Source organism: Aythya ferina, assembly GCF_964211825.1.
Source record: "Aythya ferina genome assembly, chromosome: 11".
NCBI classification, from domain to species: Eukaryota; Metazoa; Chordata; class Aves; order Anseriformes; family Anatidae; genus Aythya; species Aythya ferina.
Window position 1 is genome coordinate 18,751,534 of NC_140307.1, and position 24,862 is coordinate 18,776,395.

The 24,862-nt window shown below is 39.3% G+C and overlaps 1 long non-coding RNA gene across 1 annotated transcript in view; it reads left to right on the plus strand.

Annotated features, from left to right (window-relative positions):
* Positions 1–1,163: 1,163 nt before the first annotated feature.
* LOC311442733 overlaps positions 1,164–24,862 on the plus strand; it is a 54,074-nt gene continuing 30,375 nt past the window's right edge. The window contains exons 1-2 of the long non-coding RNA XR_014696814.1: positions 1,164–1,322; positions 6,430–6,512. This is a non-coding gene — a long non-coding RNA (uncharacterized lncRNA). The remainder of the gene's footprint in view (positions 1,323–6,429; positions 6,513–24,862) is intronic.

Here is a 24,862-nt window from a genome sequence, read left to right on the forward strand (position 1 = left end):
GTTTTACCAAAATATTTGATGTCATTAATCTTTGAAGTGGGATACTAAAATCTCATTACAGATTTTTTTTTAAACTGAATTTAAAGAGTTAAAGTTCAGTGTGTGTTAAGTTTTAATTTTCTGCAAAAATAGTAATTAAATTTGTGCTAAGCAGAGAAATCAGATGGGATTCACCACCTGTTTTGCACTATGTATGAAAAAAAATCTATTTGTAGGAGGGCTTTTTTTAAATTAAAAGACTTATGCTACATAGTGTCTGCATTTTTTCTGTCCACTTATCTGTAAATGAACTGCACTACGTAGGACACCTGTTTGTTCACTTGTGGGATTGATTGTTAACTCTTTTCTATGAATGTCCGTCAGTGAAGTGGTCATTGTACAGTAGCTGATAAAACCTTTTGGGGAGCACACTACAATGTAGATCCTAAGCATCCTGCCAGTTGTATGAGTTTAATCTGTGTGCCTCTTTCTATCCAACTGTGTGAATTGGAAGCAAGGGCTAGCTGAAAGGCAATACTGGAGCTGTCCGTCGTCGTGCAGGTATGCCATTTCCCTCAGGAGTGGACACTGGAAGCCTGCTGCGAACACCATGTGACTATGTGGGATATAAGTGAATAGTTAGAAAATAAAATTGTCTTGGGTAACGCTTTTCTACTTCAACTGTTTAGCTTGGATGCTGGCTTGTGGAGGTGTGCAGTCATGTGGAGTCTGGGAGCTCTCACCTGACTCCTCCCTGTGGGGTTCAGAGAGCCCTGGGACTAGATATAGCACTGTCTTAGGTGCAGAGATACCTTTATAGATCTGTTAGCAAATTTTACTCTTTTTTTTTTTACGTGTGTGGCTATTGTCTGAAGCCTTGCTGGTCAGCACTTTGTGGGGCGCCGTTTCTGCCACGCCTGGTAAGCCCGTGGCCTTCACTAAGTGACACCTTGCTAGAAATAATAACCTCAGTTTTTGTGGAATGCTAAATTAGTGGGAGATGGGTACAAGTGTTCATTTCAGTGTGTTAGGCTGTTTATCACATGTGGGTCTGCTGCCAAAGATGGAGGAACAGCGCTGCGGCACCTGTGCCGGGCGGGTGGGACAGCTCCTGAGGTAACTGCCCCGAAATGGCCGCCACGTGCCTGCAGAGGGTGTGGGCCTGCTCCTCTGAGCTGCGTTTTGCCAGAGGGCATCTCAATGTTTTTGCAAGAAGTAAGATCTGGAGATGCTTCTTTTTACTCGTGGTCTTTGGTTTGGTGATTCATTGATTCTTCAGTTGTGTGTGGAATCTCTTGGGTTTTGGTGAAATTTTGATTCCAAGCCAGAGAACTACAAAATATGTAAGTGGTGGGTAGTGGGGGAGGTTTCTTCTTTGCTTGTTCTGCTTGCTTTTATTTTCAAGTCTCCCTGTTAGTCTTTCCTTTGCAAGTACTGACTAAAAGTGTTAAAAACAAAACAAAAAACAAACAAAACCCAGTTTTCTCTATAATCAAATTGTGCTGACCATGTCTTTCCATGTTTTTGGAAAATCTTACTTTTTAGTACTTAATAAAGGAAAAATTTGTGGCTAACAGCACAAACAGCACTTTTGTAAACTAGTTGAGAAACAAAAGGTGTTAGATATAGTAAACATGTTGAAAATACAACTTTTTTCCTGTAAGTGTACACAAAAGCTTACAGCCTATAGGCCTTGTTCAATGCTTTTTTTTTTTTTTTTTTTTTTTTTTTTTTTTTTTTAAGCCTCCTAAATATTAGATTTGTTTGGATGTCTTTTAAATATTGAGAAGTAGTTCCTGAGAGAAGCTTGATGGTGTTTGGAAACTTTAATTTTGGAATAAAACGTGGGTGTGTATATATTGTAATCTATGTAGCTAACTGACTTTTGATGTTTCCAGTAATAGTGATGGAGCCCCAAACACAAATAAGGTCTGTCCTTTTGCAACACAAAGAAACATAAATCATTTCAATATGTTGACATGGTCATATGTGTCGATGGCTGGAACAGCAATACAGACAGCTGCTAATAGGTCCAAAGGCTTATATCCCAAGAGAAGATATTTCAGCCTCCAGGCTGTTCAATTCCTCATTTACTGCTGTGGTCTCAAAAATTCAATCTCCTTCACCAGCCTAACTTATTTATGGGTTTCACTGAACTGCGACCAGAGAGAGCAGAAAGCAGAAATAAATCAACTGCTGATGAAATTGTCTGCTTGTTATCTGTTTTTAGATCTAAATTTTAAAAGGCCTTATGCAAAGAAATACAGAAGGTATTTTAAAATTGTTATCAGTAATAGTCCAAATTCCAAGATCAGTTATTTTGATATTATTTCAAGGTGCCTAGACAAAAAACATTGAACACTTTGGTTTTATTTGCTAAATACTAGCAGGTTTTTTGTGTGTGACCTGATGACATGATTATAGCCATGATGTTTAGAACAAGCAGCATTACTCACGAACAGGTAGGAGCAGAGTGGGTTTGTGGAGATAGCTGAGTTTGAAGATGTTATTTGGTGGTGGTGGTTCTTTTCCTCTCACTTAGATCTTCCATTTTCTGTTCTGTTAGGTAAAGTCACTCTAGTTCATTAAAATGTTCTCTAAGTAATTTTTCAAGGTGAAGCAACAGCAGTTTATCTTAGATATATATGGCAGAGACGGTATGTTACTGAATAAAGGAGGATATTGGCTCTAGCTCTACAAGCAGAATTATTTACTAGTGAAATTGTTTTGGTACAGGAAACAGTCCTGAACAGAAATAGATGTGTTATTTATAAGGCATTAATACTGTGCTTCCATGACTTATCACCTGGAATTGAGGTGGGGGTCTCTGCATAATTGAGAGGAACTTCTTGTTTACTGTTTCTATAAGCTGTTTTCTGTAAAGCTCTGCTCCATGCTAAACTTGCTGATTAAGAGAATTGCTTCTGTAATCCACTTTGACTGAAGTGATTCTTGAGTTGAGAATTTGAGAGCTTTCTCTGTTCTTGTCAAAATAAAAAGCTGTCAAAAATTCCCTCTGTGTTGAGGCTAGCAACGGTTACAGTATTGCTGTTTTATTCAAGATGTTGCCAAGTGTAAAGCTTCCGGCTTTTAAGCCTCACTACTGAAATTCACCCTAAAAAGCAGCACCTGGTAAGGTGAGTGGTGGAAAGATCCAATGTTTTTCTCTCTCGCAATGACCATTGCCCATTATTTACAGCACTCAACAAGCTTAGATTGCACTTCAAATCCTCATGTATTCAGATTCAGGTTTTATGTACTCCCTGATGCAAAACCTGGGGACAGAGTAGTACATGCCATACAGGTTTAGCTCTCTTCATAAAGGGGCCAAACTTGCACTCAGTAGTCTCGGAACTTAGCCGTGAAGACAACTTTTTCTTCTAACAAGCCTAACAAACTGATGCTTCATTTGAAATTCGGAAAGAGCCAACCAGACTGGCACCTGGGCTGCTCCTGACTTCTCTGTTTGTTTTGTTGTGTCTGGGTACATATGCGAAGACATTTGGGATTAATTTGATTGGGCCTGCTGGGGATGAGAATAGTCTCGGGATAAATTTATTTATTTTTTTTAAATAGAAGATACAGATATCATAATGTGATGCTAGTTCATGTGTGATATTTACAAAGAAGTAGCAGTTACCCTTGAGCAAGGGATAAATTCAGAATGATCTATTCATGAAGCACATTTATCCAGGGTTCCTTAGGGCTTGGCCTTGCTGCTACTTGTGTTGTCTCATATAGAAGATCCCCCAGGGTATCTGTGATGCTGCTTTTAAAATACTTGGACTTTATCTCCATGGATGCTTACCTCTGTGTCTGGTGTTAACCTGGGAGGTGATGTTGTCACCGGCACTGACAGAAAGCTGTGATATAAAGGTGACAGGAAGCATTCTTCACTTTCCACAGCTGGTGTAGATTAATTCCTTTCCAAAGAGAAGGAGATGGCTGTCTGAGAATTGCTTTTAACTGTCTGTTGAAGGCTTTCTGCAGCAGACCTGGAGAATTCAGGTTCTGCTAAAAAAAAAAAATATATACAGCTGTGAACACATGAGTTGTTCTTAGGTCCAACTGCTTGAGCAGGGCAAAAACCTGTCTCATAACAAATTTAACCACATTATCTGTTGGTAGGAAAACAGTGTCTGCAGGCAGCAATATTGCAAGTGAGCATTTCCAGTGGTCATAAGGTTCTGCACTTCCCTCAGTTCAGTTGGTTTTGTTATTGTACCATAATGATCTACATTATGTGCTAAATTTTGCTGAACTATCTACTACTACAATTTCTTTGAACAGTCATTTGAATCTGCCTTAAGTTCATGAGATTAATTTATTTGACCAAATCTTGCTAATAGATTTTCATTTTCCATGGTGATTGAGTTTAATTTTGGAAAGCTTTAAAGTTTTTAGGCTGACGATACAGGAATTTTCATGATGGTTCATACCCAAAGTCCCTTTAACCTAGTACTAATGATGGTGGCCAGTATGTCAGATCTTTTCAGAGAAGTACAACAAAGCATGCAAGCATGCATCATCTGAGTGATCTTTTTTTTTTTTTTTTTTTTTGTGTGTGTGTGTATGTTATCATCCCAAACTCAAGCAGTCGGTAATTTAGGGATTTCTTTGGAAATTGCTGGTGAACCATTTTGAAACTCATTATACTTTTATCTCTCAAATATAATGTGGTAATGAATAGTACTCTTTAATTGCTTATTGAGGGAAATATTTTATTTGTGTTTCAGATTTGATACTATCAGATTTTCTGTAGTTCTGGTATTATGAGAAGCTGAATAATCATGCTCTTATCACCTTTTCTGCATCATTTGTTGGGTTGTGGACCTCCAGTTACCTATTTTCCAAACCAAAGGGTCCTAATTTATTACCCTGTTCTGCAGAAGGCCATACTCTGAGCATTGTTGCTCTTTTCTACATATAAAGTGCTTTTCTGGTTTATAGGATGGAATGATGAGACATTCTTACAATGTGCAAGATATGGAGATGCCCTGGATGCCTGCACTGTTTTCTTTTATTATTTTTTTTCTTGTGTATCTAAGTGTCTTTTGGACCAATACCTGCTAGCTTTTTCCTGCATATGTTGCAGAAAGAAGATGAGTTTAGCTTTGTTCACATTTCTTTTGATTTAAAACTTGCCAGGTCATTCAATGTTTTTGCTTTCTAAATATCTTTAGTGAACAGGCAAGTCTACGACAACCTGCGTGCATCAGACATCATGTTTAGGATTTTGCTTTTAAGAGAAGTGAAATATGCAACGTTATAAAAAATTAAACAGACACACAAAGAAGAACCGCAAAGGGATTAAATTCTGTCAAAACAGATCTCGACAGATGGACGTGTACTGCTCTTAACAAGCCAAGAATATCACCTTGAATGCTCTTTGCTCATGAGAACTGTGACTTGGAAGTGAGCAATACAGCTGTGTTAAATGCTTGAGCAAGTACATGGTTGTAGGTGCAGGGGAGTGCTCACTAGCATGAAGTTTTATGAATCATTTACCTTTTTAAAAGTAATTTCTGCCATCCTAAGTGCAGTATGCTATTTCCCTTCCCACGTGTTTCTTGTAATAGCTGGGAGGTGAGTAGACAGCTTCAGGTCAACAGAACTGAATTTTATTCCTGGTTCTGCTTCCCTCAGTAATCCTATTCAAGTTGCTTTGCATTTCCCAGTGGTTTCTAAAATGGTCCACCTGATCCCAAGGAGTACATTCCGTCTCTTTCATCTGCAAGTGGGACTTTCCCAGCAATTAATCTTAATTTTATCATAGAAGCCTACAGGACATCTTTGTGTCATTTCAATCTTTCTTACTTTACCAGCTCTGAAAGTGGTTAAGTTTTCATTCATCCTTTCAATTTTTTTGATAGATTTGGGTCACCAGCTGGGGATTTTAGGGACAGTTTTACTGGTTACGGTGGAAGTCAGATGGGACTGTTAACGTGCTCATGTGATACAAGTCCATATAACACGCCAGATGCAGTGCCGTTCAGTAATGACTCCATTGATCTGACCCCACACACCTGACTGGGAATAAAGACGCTCCCACGAGAACAGGAAGTTGGCTGCTGTTTTGCTATGCCTAGGGTGTGCAACATCTAACTTATTTCTGCTCGAGTTAAACAGAAATTCCAGTAGTTCTTAGATTTTTGTAACATTTTGTGTTCTATATGATTTTCTTTTAAGCCATGTTTCAGAAGCACTTTCTGCTTATGCAATTTAGAAATCCTAATAGACCAGCATAAGTCTAGTAGCAATCAAATGTAGCACTGAAATCTGTATTTATTATCACTAGGGAGACAGAGCAAAAGAGCTGAAATATTTCCAAAGTATTCACTCAAGATATAGTCATATGTGTTTTGTGATTCCAAGGTTGCAGACTTTGATTTATAGCCTGAAATGTAATCCAGCATTTTAAAATATAATTTTAAACCTTTTTTTCCTTAGCCTTCAAGCTTATGAAGAATGAATCTCAGCCAAGTGTGAATACCTTGAAGAAGTGATGTCTTGCTCTGCAGATAAGCAAAATGGTGAGACACATTTGCACTATACTAAATCCAGTTTTAGTTCTGACTTGTGTTAATCAAAATTAAAACTATTGACTCTTCAGTTTTTCTCAATACAGCAACACTTGATTTAATCTCACAGTCCCAAAATCTCTCTTACTACCTGACAGTCCTGAAGGTTTTTGAGCTGAGATTGTTATTGATGATAAAAATCTTTCTGGTTTACTCAGAGGAAAGGTAAATTCAAATCCAAATAAACAGTATGTGGCTTGCTATTCTAAATGTATTGTGTGTTTTCATAGATAATTCTTAAATATCTTTATTTTCTCTTTGAAACAAAGAAAAGATGACCCAGGTAATTGGTGCTGGAAAATCATGGATAAAAATTATGAGGGAGAATAAAGCCCTTGGCTAACATCAGTTTTGCATGACCTATGTTTTAGAAACTTGATCTGATTGAGCCATTGTAGCATGAAGGAAATGAGTATCTTTTTTGAAAACTTCATGATGGGATCCCAGATAATCAGTAACCTAGGGCATACTTCTAAGGATGCAGAAAATGCAGTCAGGAAAGATTTCCTTTCTTGGAATAAAAAAAAAAAGTCTTGGAATGAGTCTTAACATCCAGTCATTAACGTTAGAAACTAATCAATCCCTGAAATGTCTTTCGCTCTTCTTTCCTCAACATTCTATTTATCAGATGGTAAGAATTTGATACAGAACCCAGCCGAATAAGGTATTCAGTGTGTTGTGATTCAGCTGCTTGGCAAAAGACCCTGCTTTGGCAGTTCCCAAACTGATCTTTTGAAGTACTCCTGAGGGAAGGAGACTTCTTTCCAGAACTGTCCTCCTTTGGTGTGGCCATCTGTCTCTACACAGTCATTTGGGCAAAATATAAACTACAAACAGGAAATTGCCCAGTTGCCAGATTAGCTGCAGAATATGCACTAACACTCTACTCATTCATGAGGATTTAGTGCCAGGGTTCTTTGCTAAGGATAAAACACAATATCATATTTTCCCTTCCTGTCAGTGTTGGATTATAAACTAAATCCTGCTCGTTTTACTTTCAGAAGTAGTCCCAAAGGATTTTGGTGGGATTAATTGCATATGAAAAAGCAAGCAGGATTTGGCATTCTGTGTACTTTGAAAATGAAATAGAGGTAAACATTATCAAAAGCTTGAGCTTACTGATGCTATTTCAGCTTGCCTTGTGATCTGAATCTTTTCTGTTGAACAATTCGTTAAAGATGATCATGTAACTTTAGAAAAAAATGCTTAGAGTTCTGAAAAGGAAAGAAAGCCATGTACTTTTTTTGGACTATATGAGTTAACAAAGAATTTGATTCCTTCTTTTATTCCTTTTTTTTTTTTTTTTTTTTTTTTTCTTCCCTCACATGTGTGTATATTTTTTGCTCTTTTTCCCCCCCTTGTAATATTCTAAAGCTTATGCTGGGGAGAGTATGCAAAACATCTACACGATACAATGGGAAATAATATTCTTGAAAAGCTTTCTCCTTTATGGGTTTACAGTTTGTGGAACAAATTGTAATTCTGGAGAAGCATAGATGAATTTAGGGATGAAAAGCTCCAAAAAGTAAAAGTTGGTACTTGATGAACTTGAGGCAGTTGTAGCATCGGCTGTCCTAGATTTTATATGAGGAGGGAGTAGAGGAAGCTCTGTCAGAACAGACCTAAACCATTTTTTTACCCTTCTAATCTTTTGTAATCCATTTTTATGGCTTTTCAGGAGGTAAGGATATTTCACATACCTTGGTCTTTGGCCTTTTTGAGGTTGCCAATTTATAATTAAAAATTGATTTGGAATGCTGTGTAAAATCTGTTTCAATTACTTGTTCTCCTGCAGACTCAAACTGTGAGTTTATTGTACTCTGGAAGGAGCCCTGGGGGAAGGTTGGCTTTCCTGGGAAGGGAACGGAGGGGTCTTGGGTACCCAAACACTCTGGGAGCATGGAGTGTGTGGGCAAGGAGGTCAAAAAAGCCAATGTTTAACTTATCCAAGTTCTTCAGATATGGAGGATTGACCTAAGGTGAGAGCCAGAGTTGGCTGGTTAATCCCATCACCCCAGGAGCACAATTGGTTTTTGAAAACTAATTTCAAGATCCTGAAAATCAGTAATAATCTCAGGTAGTGTTAGTGGGCCTGTGTGAAGGCTGAGCCATGGAGAAGGGAGGAAGGGTTGCCTGATGCCTTGAGCACCAGAGCTGCAGGGTTTCTTTGCAACATGGTTTCCTTGCTGCTCTGTTACTTCTCCGTCTGTAAAAGTAAGGCTAAGTGTTTTGCAAAGATAACACCCAGTCTGCCTTGGCTATGTTGTGCCTTGAGGTAGAAAGCAGTAAGCTGTGTCCGAGGCCATCCCCTGTTCTAGGGAGACTGACCCCACAGCAGCTGTTGTGCAGACAGTGCAGAGCAACAGCTTTTGATAAATGAGAAATTTCCCTTGTACTTTCTCACAGCCCAGCAGCTGTTTGCTCCAGTCATCATCATTATCCTCCACAGCATCCCCCAGAGCTCCCTCCGTACCTGTCCTCTGGTCCTCTGCCTCCTCGCATGGCAGCATCTAGTCCTTTGTTAGTGCAGAGGTCCTGCTCTGATAAACGTATCTTGGGCAGCAGTGATACACAAAAATGCAGCTGCATTTTGAAAGCGCCGTATAAAATATTTTTATATGAAGCCTAAGTCCATGATTCCTGTCCTGAAGTTTTTGTTCTGAGGAAGCATGTTAACTACTTCAGTGAACAAAAAAGACCTAAAATAGCATGATGTGGCCTTCCCTGAGGGCAAGGACGCAGCGCTCCACTTGTCTGAATCTCTACATCTGCCGTCTTATTTACTTACCTCATGTATCAGCAGCCCAGCTTTCTTTATGGGGGTGTAGCTAATAAATCGTACATGATAGTTTTCTTACTGTTGCTGCGTGATCTGGGTGATAATATGGTGACAGACAGCAGCAGAATACACTAGGATCTAAGTGCTCTTTTTCCTCTAATTCCAAATAGGAAGGAAAATTGATGCATAATTTATGTGTTGAGATGTGTAATGCAGTTTTAGTGTTTCTATGGGAATCATTCCCATTGTTTTTAGGTACTCATCCATCTTATTGAAAAATTGTTGTTTATCCAAAAGTACAAGAACCAAAGGCATAATTTCATGTAGGTTGTTATTAGGGAAGCACGGGAAATTCTTGACATTGTTTTTCACATACTTTTCTGAGCATTTCTTTTCAGTTATCCTGATTTGATCTCAGAAATTTCCTACTCTATTTTCGACTCTTCTCTAAATGTGAACAGTGATAAGTGAAAACAGAAGATGCCATTATTTAATCTTTTTACCCATGCTTTCATATCTAGCAAAGCAGCAAGGTGCAAACTAGGGCAAGCTTAAGATGTTTTCAGTCCTCATTTTTGGCTGTCGTACGCTTCCTCTATAAGCAGCAGCTGACAGCATGTACAGGATAACTACTTGAGTGGAATATGTGCTACGTCTTTTAATTCTCAGTGCCTGAGTGTTTAATGTGAAATGTTATTTTATTGGTTAATATTGCTTTGCAGCAGCATTAGTAGGAAAATAGGAAAGATACAAAGAGGCTCCACAGATACTGCAGCACACCATAGAAGCAAGATTGTCATTTTTATCCTTCAACAAATTACACCCACTCCCTACTGTATGAGCGATGCATTTAATTTATTTTCATCTATGTCTTATTGATTCCACAGTCATGCGTTTATTTTCATTTGTTATCAAATCTGCAACGGTCTGATCCTGTGGCATCATATTTAGATTTTTGAATTGCGTCATTGTCTTGCCATCTGTTAAAGCCCTGTGTCTGCTGAGCACTATTGTGAGAGGGCCTCCAATTGCTAGCCAAGTCAGAGAGGTAACAGATTTTTAATTATACACACAGGATGGGAGTGGTGGGGGACTGAACAGTGAGCGATTATTGCTTGGACAGTGGTTGTCTCTCTCAAACAGCCTGCTAACAGCGTGCGGTCTACTAGAAGTAGCTAATGTTATGCGTGTGTAACTGCTCTTGGGAGATAAGCTGAGGGAAGTGGACTTCCTGTGGGGGGTCTGTAATTGCTGGGCACCCAGCTGTGTGAGAAAAGTGGGTACAGAATTAATCACATTTGGTAGCTGGAAGAAGCTGAAAGCTCCCTGTGACCCACCTTCTGACCTAGTGCATGCTGAACCTATAGCTTCTTGCTTTGATAAATGGGAAGGCCCCTATACATAATTGCTTCCTCTGTTTTCTGTTGATTAGAATTCAGAGTAGGCCACTTTGGAACTGAAAATGAAGAGACAAAGTGTACAAAGCCTTTGTCTGCTGGATGCATATCATCTTCAGACCATTTTGCACCAGCAGGTTACTAGGTGTTCGCTCATCCTGTCTCCATGTGGCTCTCAATTTCGTCCAAAAAAACGGTAGGGAAGAAGCCCCAGCAGCTCAAAGCAGTTCTGCTCCTTTGTTGCGACAGAAATCCCCTAAGACTTATCAGGAACTTGTTCTGTTTTATTCTCCTTTTTGTGCCTTTACAAGTGTATTTGGAAAGTAAAAGATGCCAGGAACATCTATGGCAGCAATAAACTGAAGATCAAAGAGCAAAACCTGTCTGCAGGGGTTTAGGCTGTGTAATTAAAGGCTTGTCTGGAGGTGGATTAGGGGGGGAGTTATAGTTCCCTCAGAATTGCTGTGGGTAAATTGGATGTAGAATTAATTCATTCAGGCTATAAGAAAGAGGGGATGCTAGAAAGAGGTGCTCTCTGGGTGCCTGGAGGGTGCAGCTCGCTAGGGGCCAACCCCAAGGAGGTTTCCCAAATGCTGAAATAGCTTTTGGAGTTGTGGAGATACGGCTGTCCCAAAGCATCATCAATGAATGCCCTGTGTGCGTCACTGCTACTGTAAAGGGCTTGTATGCTGCACATGTTAATGCTCTGGTGTGGGGCTTTCTGCTCAACAGCAGTCCCTACTTCTATGCCCAATGCAAAATACTTCCTGCTGGAGGCTTTTACCAAGAATGATTAATCAAATTAATGGTTAAAGCGAGGGATGTGTAAAATACGCTGATGACTTGGTTTTCCCCTCTGCTGTGCACTTTGTTAAACCACACTAATTGGTGTTATGGCTTCTGAGATTTTCTCCTCTGTTGATGTAAATACAGCAATGGAACCCTAACCGTATGGAATATAAGTTGATTAGTCATCAGATCTCAAACCCTGCTTGAAGACAGCCCTATTGTCAGAGCCAGGTTTCACGTGCTCCAAATTGTCAGGTTGTTACTGAGTTGTTTAGTGTGTAGGTAAGTGCATCTTAGTACAGTGACAGACACAAATTTGCTTACTAATTCTCAGTGAGAGCTTCACATCATTCTTGGATGATCCAGGGGTGAGCTAAGTTGGAGAAATTTCAATAAAATTGGGGGTAGGTTGATTGTTTTGGATTTTTTGTTTTATTTTTATTTTTTAATGCAGGAAGTACGTGTATATTTTCAACATGGTACCAATCAGAAAAGCAAAGTGAACACAAGCTTCTGAGTCAGCAAAGTGCCATCCAGGGTGGGAATTAGAATAAATGATACGAGCTGTTTTGACAAAAACAAATGAATCTCTAAATGTGCCTGTTTCAGCTAATAAATCTTTTAATTAGTATTAGTGCTGTGTGCTGGTATGATGCTCGCAAATACCTTTGTAGATGAAGAAAAAATACAGCAGAATTTGTGTAGCTGCTAGGGATGCACAGTATAAAGAATTTAGGTTAAATGGAGGCGGGGGAAGAGACTTTAAGAGTATCTTGAAATAATTTGTCATTCTGATGAATTGTGGCTTGCAACCAGAACAAGTGGTGCACTTCTAGAGGTGGGGAAGTATAAATTTTGTGGGATGATGTACTATGTATCATTGACACACTTTTCCGTACTCCCATGTGTGTTGCTGATGCAAGTTTCAAATGAGCTGTCTTCAAGAGGTTTCACTGCTTTAGAGTTATACGGTGCTCTCTACAAGATACTAAGGCATCTGCGTCTTCATAACTAATTAGAACTTGCTCAGTGTGGGCCCTGGTGGACAATAAATTCAGTTATCTCCTAAATTCCCCAGGCCAATGCTGAGAGAAGGCTGTGTGCAAAATGGAAAATGGTGCTTGTTAGCATTGGCTAGTTAAAGCCTGTTATAGATGAGGCACGATTATTTTAATGTATGACTATTATGCTCCCCTTTATATGAGAGGCCAATGTGGTGATTTTTTTTTTAATTTTTATTTTTGCCAGGAATATCTGATTTAAAAGTAGAAGAAAAATATTAAACCCAACCCAAATATATCCACAATTAATATTACTGGCGCACTATACTCACCCAAGTTATGCGCGTATTCCTGCTATGCCTTTATAGATCACTGAAACCTGCCCAAGTTTATGATTGTGCTCCCTAAGAACCTCACTGATTCTTCCTACGTAGTCTGGAGATTTGTAACCCAAGCTTCGAGAAGACATGCTGCATTACAGCTTCCAGGTTGTGTTGGTACACCATTGCTAATGAATTACTACAAAAGCACATCATTCACTTGTGTGATCAGGTGCCTCTGTTAATTAGTGTGTGTGTGTCCAGAGCAGCGGTCAGCCACAGAGGGGTGCCCTGGGCAACTGTTTTACCTGCCCTCCTGCCGTGGTGTCTGGTAGGTGGGCTCACCGCTGAGCTCTTCAGAGTCACCTTCAGCCATGAAAATGCTGAAGTGCAAAGTTTACCAAAGGGCCAGGCAAACAAAGCAAGTGTGGCAGAGAGGGCGTGATGGATGATGCTTGTGGATGGGGAGAAGTGATGCATTTCTTTTGGCTGATGCAGCAAGGACAACTTGAATGGAAGTCATGGTCGCAGAAAGTAATGAGGTGGGTTTTGTTTTTGTTCGGGGATCCTCTATGTCCTCATGACAATGACAGGAACAAGATCAGAAAATCTTTCACAAATAAAAGGAGGAAAAAAAAATATTCTATGTAGAATTTTAATTATAATTAGTCAAGGGGAATAGCAACATTTACAAAAAAAAAAAAAAAAGCTTGATTTGAACACATTTCTAGATCTAAGCAATGATTCATCCTTTTTATTTTTTTTTATTTTTTATTTTATTTTATTTTTTTTTTTTTAAACATCTCTTAAATTTGTTCAACAGCCAGAAGCTATTTTGGAGCAAATCCAAGGAAATAAACCTTGTACAATAAATAAGACAGAGGTTATAAGGCATCGGCATTACAGTGACTATATAAATATCATTAGTATATGAATCACTTGACAGTCTAATAAGGGAAAACATTTTTCTTTAATTTTTTTCTGTATATATACTCTCTTCAGTGCTTATAATCTGAATATTAAAGTTGAAATTTTTAATACATAATCGTAGACACAATGACTATGCTTGTTCTCATTAAGGACCTTATTTGGAAAAGTAAGAGTGGATAAGTGTAAGGAGTTATCTAGACAGCAAGGTCAGTAGTAAGAATAGCCATCTGGTGATGACTGGGAGCTATACTTACAGAAAGAGAAATTAAACTGAGAAGCAATGGCTTCTAATTACACAGCTAAAAAAAGCCCTGACTGGTTGTTTACAACACACTGCTGAAAGAATATTGCAGCTAGGGCATGAGAAGAGAGAGAACTAGGCCACTGACAAATGGCAACTGGGAATGTGCAAGGGAGAAATTCCACTCATTGGTATTTTGTCTTCAGTGGTGGCTGGTTTCACATTCCCAGGGCCAATGGCAGACTTTACAGGAAATTCTGTCCATGTAAGGAGTAATCTTGTCTGCCAGGGAGCTGCAGAAGAAAGCAATTTCTCCTGTGTCTTGAGAGAAAACACTGATGAAAAATGATGGTAAATATGGAAGAAAATGAGTAATCTTTGGAAGCTTGATCTGCTGGCTAAAAGCATCCAGTGTAACCCCTTGTGACTCTATTTGTGGGATATTTGCTTACGTAAAGGTGAGGCTTAGCAAAGCTTCTTTAGTTTTAATACTACTACAGATGGAAGTCTGGCCTAAAAATCTTGATGTAGCTTATCTGAGTTTTGAGAGGAGAAAAATAATATTTTAATTTTTCACATCACATTTCTAAGGAATAGCTAGTATGATTAATATTCAGCATAGGTACTGTCTTGTGTCAAGCTGTTAATTACAGCCATATCAGCCAAAATCAGCTGCGGGGAAAACCTTGATAAAAATAATAGAGTTTTATCAAAGAAAAGTGCAATTTCATTAGAAACACACATTAGTTGGAGTGGTGATTTTGATTAAAAAAGATAGTGTAATTGCTGGTGGACCTTCTTGAGGACAGAGCAATCCTTTTCATTTATCTTGCTTAGAAAAGGATGCTGATAATGTCATTGGAAGGAAAAGTAAAATTAGAAGAACAACCAGAAGAATATAAAGGGAGAGGAATTGATGTTTTCATGGAGGTGGGCTTGAAAGCTATAGAAACTGCAGTTCTGTTGGCAGTTTCAGGTAAAAACTCTTTTGTTTTTATTTTCTTGCATAGCTGAAATACAGTTTTGAAGTGACTTTGATTTTGACGTGGAACTTAGTGCTAGGATATGTTTAGGAGGATGTTAGCATCTCTGAAGCAGCAATGTAGCTCTGCTAAAGCAAATGCATATTGCATTGCATGTTTCCGTTTTTCCCCAGGTTAAGGTTAAGACACGTTACAGTAGAATTTCTTCACTGACTTGCAAATCTCATTAGAGCAAGACGATAGATGTCAGTGGTAGGAAAAATTGAAAGATTGACCTCAATACCAAGAGAAAACCTCTTGTCTGTATTCAACTTGGTTGAGAAAGTAAAGGTCAGGCAGCTAAAATCTCCAGTGAGGTACCTACGTCTCATTTCCCAGATCAATTCCCAGGTATTCCCCCTCAGGGCTCACACTCTAGCCCTGTGCAGACACCAGCAAAAGTGGAACAAAATGCACTACATTTAATTCCCCTGTCTACAGACTGCCTACAGACTCGTACCATTCCACATTTCTCACATAGACTTGTACAAGATGAATGGTTCACATATTTCCCTGTTTTTCATGTTCTCAGCAGTTATTAGAACAAACATGTGGCTCTCATTGACTTGTTGTGCCTGGCAGCAGCAGCCTTTTGGTGCATCATATGCCTGGTGTTACTGTTAGCATGTTTTGTGGTGTCACTGGCGAAAGAGTCAACTGGTGTAAACTGCGTTTGAAACAAAGGGAACTGTGTTAATCAAGTCCAGAAAGGATGTGTCCCATTAGAGACACATCCTTTCTGGACTAGGTTTGTAATGGTTTTGTTTTAGTTTCCTAGCTGATGGAAACAGTATTTTAGAGAAAACTTTTTCTGTTAATTGGCTCATATCATACACTATTAGCAGAAGGTGGTTTAAAAAAAATAACACTCCTTGTGGGTAAAACTGGCAACCTCCATTCTGAAAGTGACTTTTAGCATTTCCCATGTTATCCACCTCACTGGGAACCATTCTTTTATAGCACCTTGTTAGTACACCTTAATCCTATGTTATACTTTTGCTGTTTCAGCTGTATGTCTTTTGTCTCAGCTGACATCAGCAAATACTTCTCAGCCAGCACCAGGAGGTCCTGATCTGCAGTAACTTGTGCCCAAACTTGTGCATTGCTCTTGCAGAGTGTGTAGCTCTTACTCCTCGGTGGGGCGGCTCCTGCCATGGTTGAACACTCGGTACTTCTGGTTTGTTCACACTTTCTTCTTTTTCTTCAGTCTCCTCACCACCTTCTTGGTTTCCTGCTCCAACAAAATGAAAAACCGCTCTGGTCTGTGCACTTGGCCATTGGATTTTTTCATTGCCAGATTTTTCCTTCTTCTGTTTGAAAGCTTGATGTACCTGTAACCTATCGGTTTAATTTGTTTTAAGATATTCCTCTAGAAGTCATGATTAGAGGCTGAAAGTCTTAATCTTGATTCAGTCTTTGCAAAGCTCATAGTATCCACATGGCAAAATGAGGCACAGCGAATTACAGGGTCAAAGAGGATTCATTGGCAGAACTAGAAACTGGGTCCTGTTTTAGCCATGAGGCCATTTTGCTTGATGCATCAAGGACAAAATCTTAAGTTTCATAGTTATATGTATACATATATTTAATTCCCTTCAATGATTTGTGTTTTTGAACTGAATTCAGAGATGTGTCCATTTCTTTTGATAGCACTGAGGAGTTTGAAGGTAGGTTTGCTCTCTGGGTGTGTTTCACAGTGGGACTCCCACAAACTGCTGTCCCAGAACAGGAGATGGAGCCAGGGTAGGTTGAGCAGTGGAATGGAAATGGTGATGGGAGCTGCTTACGTTGGAACTGCCACTGAAAGGAACATAATCGTATTCAGCATCTACACAGCAACAGGATCTTCCCTTTTGGTTATTTCTAAATGGTAACCAAGCTCTCAAAGTTTTTGCAAAAGGAGCTTTTACTTTCTGAATTTTGAGACCTCTTAAAATACATCCATCTTGCAGGATGTTTTCTTGTTTTCTTGCCTTGTTATCCAGATGTTGTAAGGTATCTTTCCCACTACACACAGGAATGAGGGAAATCAGTATGCACATAGCTCTGTGGAATGAAGGAATCTGTTCTTAGTTTACAATTCTCCCTCAGCTTGTTTAAGAGCATGCAAGGTTTCCTGCTCCCTTTGCCACCTGTTAGACCTGCAATCTCAAGCTACACAGCTGCCAAAACCAGTCCAGCTTTGTAATTGCTTATTCTGCAAACGAAGACAGGAATCTTTTCTGACTCATCCTCTTTGTTTATAAAGTTACTTTCATTTTTCCTTTTCTTTTCACTATTCTTCTTTTCTTCCATGTTCTTTTCTTTGCTACACTTCTATTGCTTTCCTCATTCTCATTCATTTTCCCTGTTGCTGTTTGTAGACCCAGTTCTCCTATTTCATTTCTGCATTCTTCCCCGATTTATTGTCTATCCTCAATCACTGGGATGCTATCTCCTTCCTTTATCCGGGATCCCTTCTATTGATCCATCCCCGCAGAGTGGCAGGCTCATTTGTGACTTTTGTTACAGCAGAGAGCTATGTGCAGCGTGTAGCTAGTCTCAGCTTCCTCCTCTGTCTCTGCTTTTGTCTCTGATAGCTTAGATGCCGCAGCATATAGGTTTTTACTGAACACAATATGATAGAGAGAAAAGCTTTTCTCCTAGGCTGAGTGATGTAGCAAGGCAAATGTCGCACCAGATGGCTTTTGCCAGAGGGACATATAGGTACACACCACTCTTTGAACACCCCGGTGCATTATGGCGTTGTTGTCAATTGAAACAGCTGCTAAAGGATTCCAGAATCTGGCACTTAGACTGCAGCTTGTACGATGCATCGCCTGTACTTGGGGAAGCACAAATGGCAAACAGCGGTGGTTACAGTGTAAGCACTAGGCAGAGCTAGTGGGGTCCCAGGTGGGGGCTACTCGCCTATTTGTGCTGCCCACGCACCCTGCAGGCTGGTGTGGCACTGCTGCTGCTTCTCCTCTTACCCTGCATGAGGGCAAGCGACTCTGAGGGACAAAGCTCAAGGCCCTGGTGAGCCCTTGCCAGTGTGGGTCTGTACAGCCCTTCTGCTGCAGGCTGGGGCAGGCGCAGAAGGAATTACAAGGTCCTCAGGAACAGAGCATATATATTGTTAGGAAGCTTTGGATGGTTCAGGAGAGTGGATGCATTACACTATAAATATGCCTAAAGAACAAACACCAGAGAAAGAGTATTGCAAGCTAAACGTTGGCAGAAGTAATGGGCATAAACTGGCAGTGAATAAATTTGGATTGGAAGTGAAGTGCCAAACTGTCAGAAGAGTAAAGCCCTTGTACAACACATCTATAGCAGAAGCAAAAGGGGGGATGATAAAGTAGTAAACTACTATTTCTTATTTTTATTTTTTAATTTTTTAAGAAGCATTATCTGGGCATGGTAGCAGGTGGTGGAGTCGATGACTCAGGAAGCTCCTTAGTCCTGTGTACTCATTTCCAAACTATTCAAGGTCCTATATGCCAGCTCAGACTGGGGATAAATTTGATACTAGAAAGAGAAGAAAGCAAAAAGTTATGAAAAAACAACTTTAAGTGTTAGTGTAAAGATTTTTCTTTCTGATGTAATGAATTTATATTAAAAAAAAAATCCAGGGTTAATAATGAAACATGTTTTTATAGATGGACTTAAGAATTAGAATTTTTATCACTTTTTTTTTTTTTTTTTTTTTTTTTTTTTTTTTTTTCCTGATGTTTTATTACAGTGCTCTCTGAATACCAGAGATCAAGCTACCTACCCACAGTCTGGTATTCAGACATTCAAGCTTCCTTTAATTTTAGAGAACTTTTAATCTCATGTGAAAATGACTACATGTGGAGTTGCTCAAGTGACAGGAAAAAAAAATAGGAGTTAAACTTATTTTCCACTGAAAGCTGAATAAAACATTCAAGAGTCCCATCAGATCCTCTCTGCTGTCACCACAAGAGACGCCATTATGATGCAAGACAGTCTTTTCAAGATTTAAGCTCTCTTATTTCATGAAATGTAAATTTTGAAGTTGTTATCATGGTATGGAAGCTATTAGCAATTAGCAGTTGATATACCTCTACCCTTTCTTGCTAGTTAGTACATCAGAAATCTGCAAAGGAAATTACTTGCTTGATTAAAATATCTTTTAAAATTATTTTTTATCTTTTTTTTTTTTTTTTTTTGGTGAGCAATTTCCATTAGCACTTTTCCCTGACTGGTGAGATGCCTACTTTTTAATCTGTTGGAAAACCCTGAAGATTAGTTACGACATTTAAAATTAAAAGAAAAAAAAACACATCCTTTTTAGATGGCTGTAAGGTTTTGCTGTAGATGTAGGTATTTTCATCTATGAGGTGTTGAATTTGTGTCTGCCTCTTCATTCCCAGGGACAGGAATACGCATACTGGCCCCAATTTTGTTGTTTTTCTCTTTGGTGTTGCAGCAGAGTTTTGTCCGTGATAATACCCTAAAGTGTTATTTGTTTAAATTCTAAGTGCTCTTCTCATTAAATCAGGAGACTGTGTTAATTAGTACATATTACATTGAAAACCAAGGGTTTATGAAACAACTTTTTGCTAGCAAAATATAAATTGTGTTCAACTGCCTGGGGAAAACAGGCAGTGGCGTTTCTGTGTGCCAGTGATCTTAGCCTTAAAATAGATTTACTTTCAACTTTGGTTTCATTTTTAATTACAGCTGCAGAAGGAAATCTGATTTTTTTTTTTTTTTTTTTTAGATTTTATACCTGATTTTTTTAGCTTTTTTTTTTTTTTTTTTTTTCTTTTTTTTTTCTTTAGATGAAATGATGTTTTGTATGTGAGAGAATGTTTTCTCACATTGGACATGTTTTTGTGTTTTTCTGGAAAAAAAAAATTAAGCTTCTCATCTGTTACTGTCCTGACCTTCAGGGTTTAGGTAGGATAAAGAACACTTGAGTATAAATCATTCACACTCCTTTAAAGCACCTTTAAAAATATGGTTACTGTGAAATTGCTACATTTGCTTAAATAGTTGGGACATGTTTTCACCCTAAGAATGTCCCTTTGTAGGCCTTACCTGTGTGTAAAGTTGTTTTGGTTTACTTCCTTTGGTTGAAACCAAAGTTTAATTAAAAATTAAATTTCCTTAAAGTCAGTTTAATACCAGCATACTCATAACAGACTTTTAAAATCAAAATGCCTCTGTCTTAACCTCAACTCTTTTTAATCTCCTATAATGACATAGTCAAGTTCATTAAAAATTATATATATATATTTACAGTTTCTTTAGGATAGTGTGACTCACTTTGCAGCTCAGAGGGAGTTACTGTTAACAATACCCACAAAACAGTACGCTGTGCAAGGGCAAGACAGATTTTCATCAACAACTACAAAAAGAGATGCCTCTTGAAAGGGCATTTGAATTTGCTTTCCTGTCAGTAGATGCTGTCAGTGTCCAACAGCAAAGCTGAGCTTGAAAATATGGTGTTTGGTGTATCCGAGGGGAAGGCATAAAAATAGACTCCAAAGAAGAGCCCACCAGTTCTGGCTGAAAACTGCAGCAGTTTTTTTATGCTGACATTTGTGGGATTCCTCTATTTCAAGTACTAAGTGCCTAGAGACATTCAGCTTTTGGCTCCTTGAGGCATGGAACTGCTATGAATAACGGTGGTGTATGAGAGGCCAGAGCAGCTGGACAGGGATCTGGGCACCAGTTATCTATCCTCTGTCTCCTTGGAGCTGTAGACGCACACAAGCTGTTTTTTATTTCGTCTTGCCCTTCTGATTCATGGTGACTTGCTTTTTGTATTTGCATATCAGCCGCCCTCTGACTGCCTGTTGCATCCTGACATGACGACAGAACTTTGATTCAACTTACTGAGTAAAAGTGTAGTTTCAGAGATCAGCTATTCGTGGTTGTCTCCATCCACATCCAGATTCAGCAGGTACATGTGAGACAGCAACTCTGCATATACACAAAAAATTACAGAAGTCCAATTTTGAGTCTGGATTGTGTTTAGCTTCAGAGAACGTAGAAACAAAATCAAGCTCTTCCTTAGCTGGTAGCAGTGTAGGTGTTAGGATTATTCCTGCCAATATTTGGGCTAAAGTCACGTCCATATTCAGTAGTGAATAAGATGCAATTCACATCCATTGCTGCTGCAAGGCATGCTGGCCATTTGTTCGTTGGATTTTAATAGCCATGGTGTCCCTGTTGTACTCCTTGGTCAGGCTGCTGATCAAAGCTTGCTGTGCTAAGTGTATGGCAAGAAGCTTTTCTTTCTCCCCACGCTTCTCCAATCTCCAGATCAGTCACCAACAGTTTCCTTTGTTCTTCTTGATTTCATCTTTCTTGTATTAGCTACCCTGCTCTTTCCAGTCTGGGCATCTCCCCTTCTATTTAGCCAACTTTATCATATTCGTTCCCTTTCAGGATGATACCATATTCACCTGTTAGCTGGCTCACTACTGGCGTATTTCGTTGGTTGATTTAGGGAGATAACAGAGGAAAGCGAGCTCATTTGAGCAGATGGGAATGTCATATGAGTACTATTGTTTAGACAAAAATAAACTCTTAAACTGTGGCTTGTAATTATTTCAGTTGCATTTGTTGTATTTCTGTATTGTATGTGTATATACACTTATATAAGTTTGAATTTATTTATTTATTTGATTTATTTCCCCCCTGAGTAAAAATGTGCTTAAAGCTCTGAAGACTGCAGACTGTCCACTGTATCAGACTTGCTGTTATGATTAGGTAAGGGTCACAGCTTCATTCTTGTGGGGGACATTTGTGCAACCTTCTGTGCTCCTGTAGGGTCCTGGTCACAGATCTGAGACCCCACATGTTCAGAGGAGAGCTAATGGATCAGGATATAGATCATTTTAAATAAGCTACAAAATGCCAATTCTTTTTTAACTTAAAAAGTTTTACTGTTGGCCATTATGGTGGGGGAAAGGATCTCAGAAAATAACTAAATATGTAAGTATATATGACCATGTAAAGGAAAAAAACAAAATTATATAAAATACTTGTGATTGCACAAAACTGCAAGGTAAAAGCTAGGGGAAATATATATTTTTTTCCTTTTAGTCTTTCAGATATTTCTTAAGATACAGCAAAATTGGAGTTAAAAACTAACGCTTGGATATGTGAATTAGATGTGTGTACCTCATTAGCATCAAGACTAAATGCTTGGCTTCTCAAGTCCTATTTAGCATGTTAATTAAACTTATCTAGTACTTGGTAACAGTAACTTCTGCATGATGCACAACTCAATTCCGTGAGTGTCCCTGCAATGTTACAGAACAGTGCCCTAAATAAAAACACTTCCAGCAATTGCCTGCTATGTAATTGGGTTAAATTATGAAGCCACTAAGGAGAGTACAAGCAGCTGTAACTTGAGCCTTTTTAAATCTCAATTATTAAATATTTTTATGGGGTGCATCTACAAACAAATAGATCCGTGGGGAGGCTTTGGATGAAATTGTATAGTTGTGTGTAATGCCCAAATGTAATTCTTGGCAAGGCCATTTGTCACTGTGTGCATTGGGACCTCTTTCTGGCACGCTGCCCTGCTCTGGGTGCTCAGTGCTGGTGGAAAGTCATCTCCCGTGTCCCTGCTGGGAAACAAGGTCCATGTGCAAAGCATGGGCCAGGGGAAGCAGAAACAGCTCTGTTGTATACTTAGCAGCTGCACTGAAGTTGTGCATCTCTGTGCTCATCCCGTAACAATGGAGAGATCACCAAAGAAGCATATAAAAAATAAATCTGCAGTTCCATTAGAATACTAGATATTCCACTGCTTATTGGGAAGGAAAGTATTAATTTCATTTACAAATGGGTTTGTGTCTCTTTTCTAACACACGGCTTAATCCTGATGAACTTCTCTACTTGGAACCCAGCTAACAGTAATTTGGAGGCTGCTGCCTGATGACCCGTTTTGGAACACCTCTTGTGACCAGGGACTTGGCTGGCAATATTAATCGGCTGCAGTGGAGAAATTGACTTTGAGCGGTTCACTTGGTAAATTACAGGCTCTGCTCCTAATTACGGACACACGCTTCTGGGAACATAATCATACAATTCCTGAAGGTATATCTGGGTTGTTGTGCCCAGATTTTAAAAGCTAGAGGGTAAGATATTGGGTTTTCTTTAACATTAACGTATAAAGTGAAAGCCTGGGGCCACATGGCTCAATACACGCTGTGCTAACAAAATAATGAAAGCCTGCTCTAAAGTAAAGCAGAAAAATCTGCCTTTCCTATAAACATCAACCTGAGCATCAGAGCAGTTGTTTAATTCTTGAACCTTACTCCTGTCACACAGCAAGAGCCCCTGGAGGATATCTCCCCTGCAGCAGACAGTAATCACTGAAGACAGCTACTCCCCTGAAATAACCTGGTGAAGGCTCCCATTGCCAAGAAGCAGGAATGAAACGCGGACAGGAGACTGAACTCTCTCAGTGCCTCATTCGTGTAATGGACAATCTCCCGCTTAATGAATATTTCAGATCAAAACATGCCATTTTCTATAGTAGGTTTTGGGAGAAATATCACTCACTTTTCCAGTGTAATGCAGTGAGCAAGCCGGCTCTGCACCAGCAGCACTGCAGCCATGTCACTGTAACCTGGCTTTATTTTGCCTTTGGAGCTGAATCCTCTTAGAGTTGCAATCAGGGAGGCAGTCTGTGCTTCAGCCCCCTCTCCAGAGGACACGTCACGTCACTGCTGTGTCCTCACACATGAGCTAACAATTTGCTTCTCGTTCCTCTCTTCCTGACATAATTTCATACAGTGGAACAGTGAGGTCCATTCTGTATTTTCTCAGTGTATTCAGTGTATGTGAGCTGTTTTTTTTTTTTTTTTTTTTTTTTTTTTTTTTTCTTTCTGGCTTTATGCAGCAGAGTGTTATTTCCCCTCTGATTTAATCTAAGGAGAGAAGCCCTCACTGGACATGACTTTATTTGTGCTGCTAGTGGCTGTGTGAGGACAGCCAGCCACACCAGGAACAGTGTTGCTGGTCTCATAACCCACTCTTACATGGCTGTATGTCCGCTCAAAAGACAATGACTAGTCAGATTGCAGATTCTCTGCCAGAGGTCAGCGATACCCTAGTGTATATGTGGCATGGGCATTTTTAGATGTCTATGCTCAGAGCAGTTTGCAGGACCCAGCTGGCGATGAGATCTGCTGGGACAATCCATTCTCTCGCCTTTAAGATTTTTATGTTTGTTCTCCCTATCATATCAGTAGTAGCAGTGGAGAGAACCCAATGGATTTCCAGAGACCCAGGGTTGCAGGGGGTATGTAGCATTCTGTATAAAAGTAGAAAAATCAAAGTTTTTGCTCTCGAGAGAAAATGCCATTGGATATTAGGAAAAAAAATATGGCTAAAATACCAGTAGAATATTGCTTCTGTTGGTGTTGAAAGCCTGTGTGTCGATAACCACAGCATTTCTTTTAAGCTTGCCTGCAAAGCCAGAGTCTGCAGGTATTCTTGTGAGGTTAGAAACAGATTCACTGCTCTTGGAGCACCGCCGCTTGGATTGCTGTCTCCATTTTGCTGTGTGGCTTGTCGAGGTGTCTTCGTTTACTTTGTGCATACACCTGATGAGCTAGCAGATGCTTGCTGTGCTCTTCCTGAGTCATGAAATTCTAGTGAAATGCTTTGGTTGTGTTTCTAGAACTTTCCTTTATTGTAGCCTATTGTAGCATGACCATCCCATGTTTGTTGATTACACACGTAGACACCTGCATAAGTCTACATACCCATTTGCTGTGCTTCTGACACAGGGCATGGCTAGCACAATAAACCAGATTTTGTAGCCTTAAAGCTAACTGTTGTTGTGGTG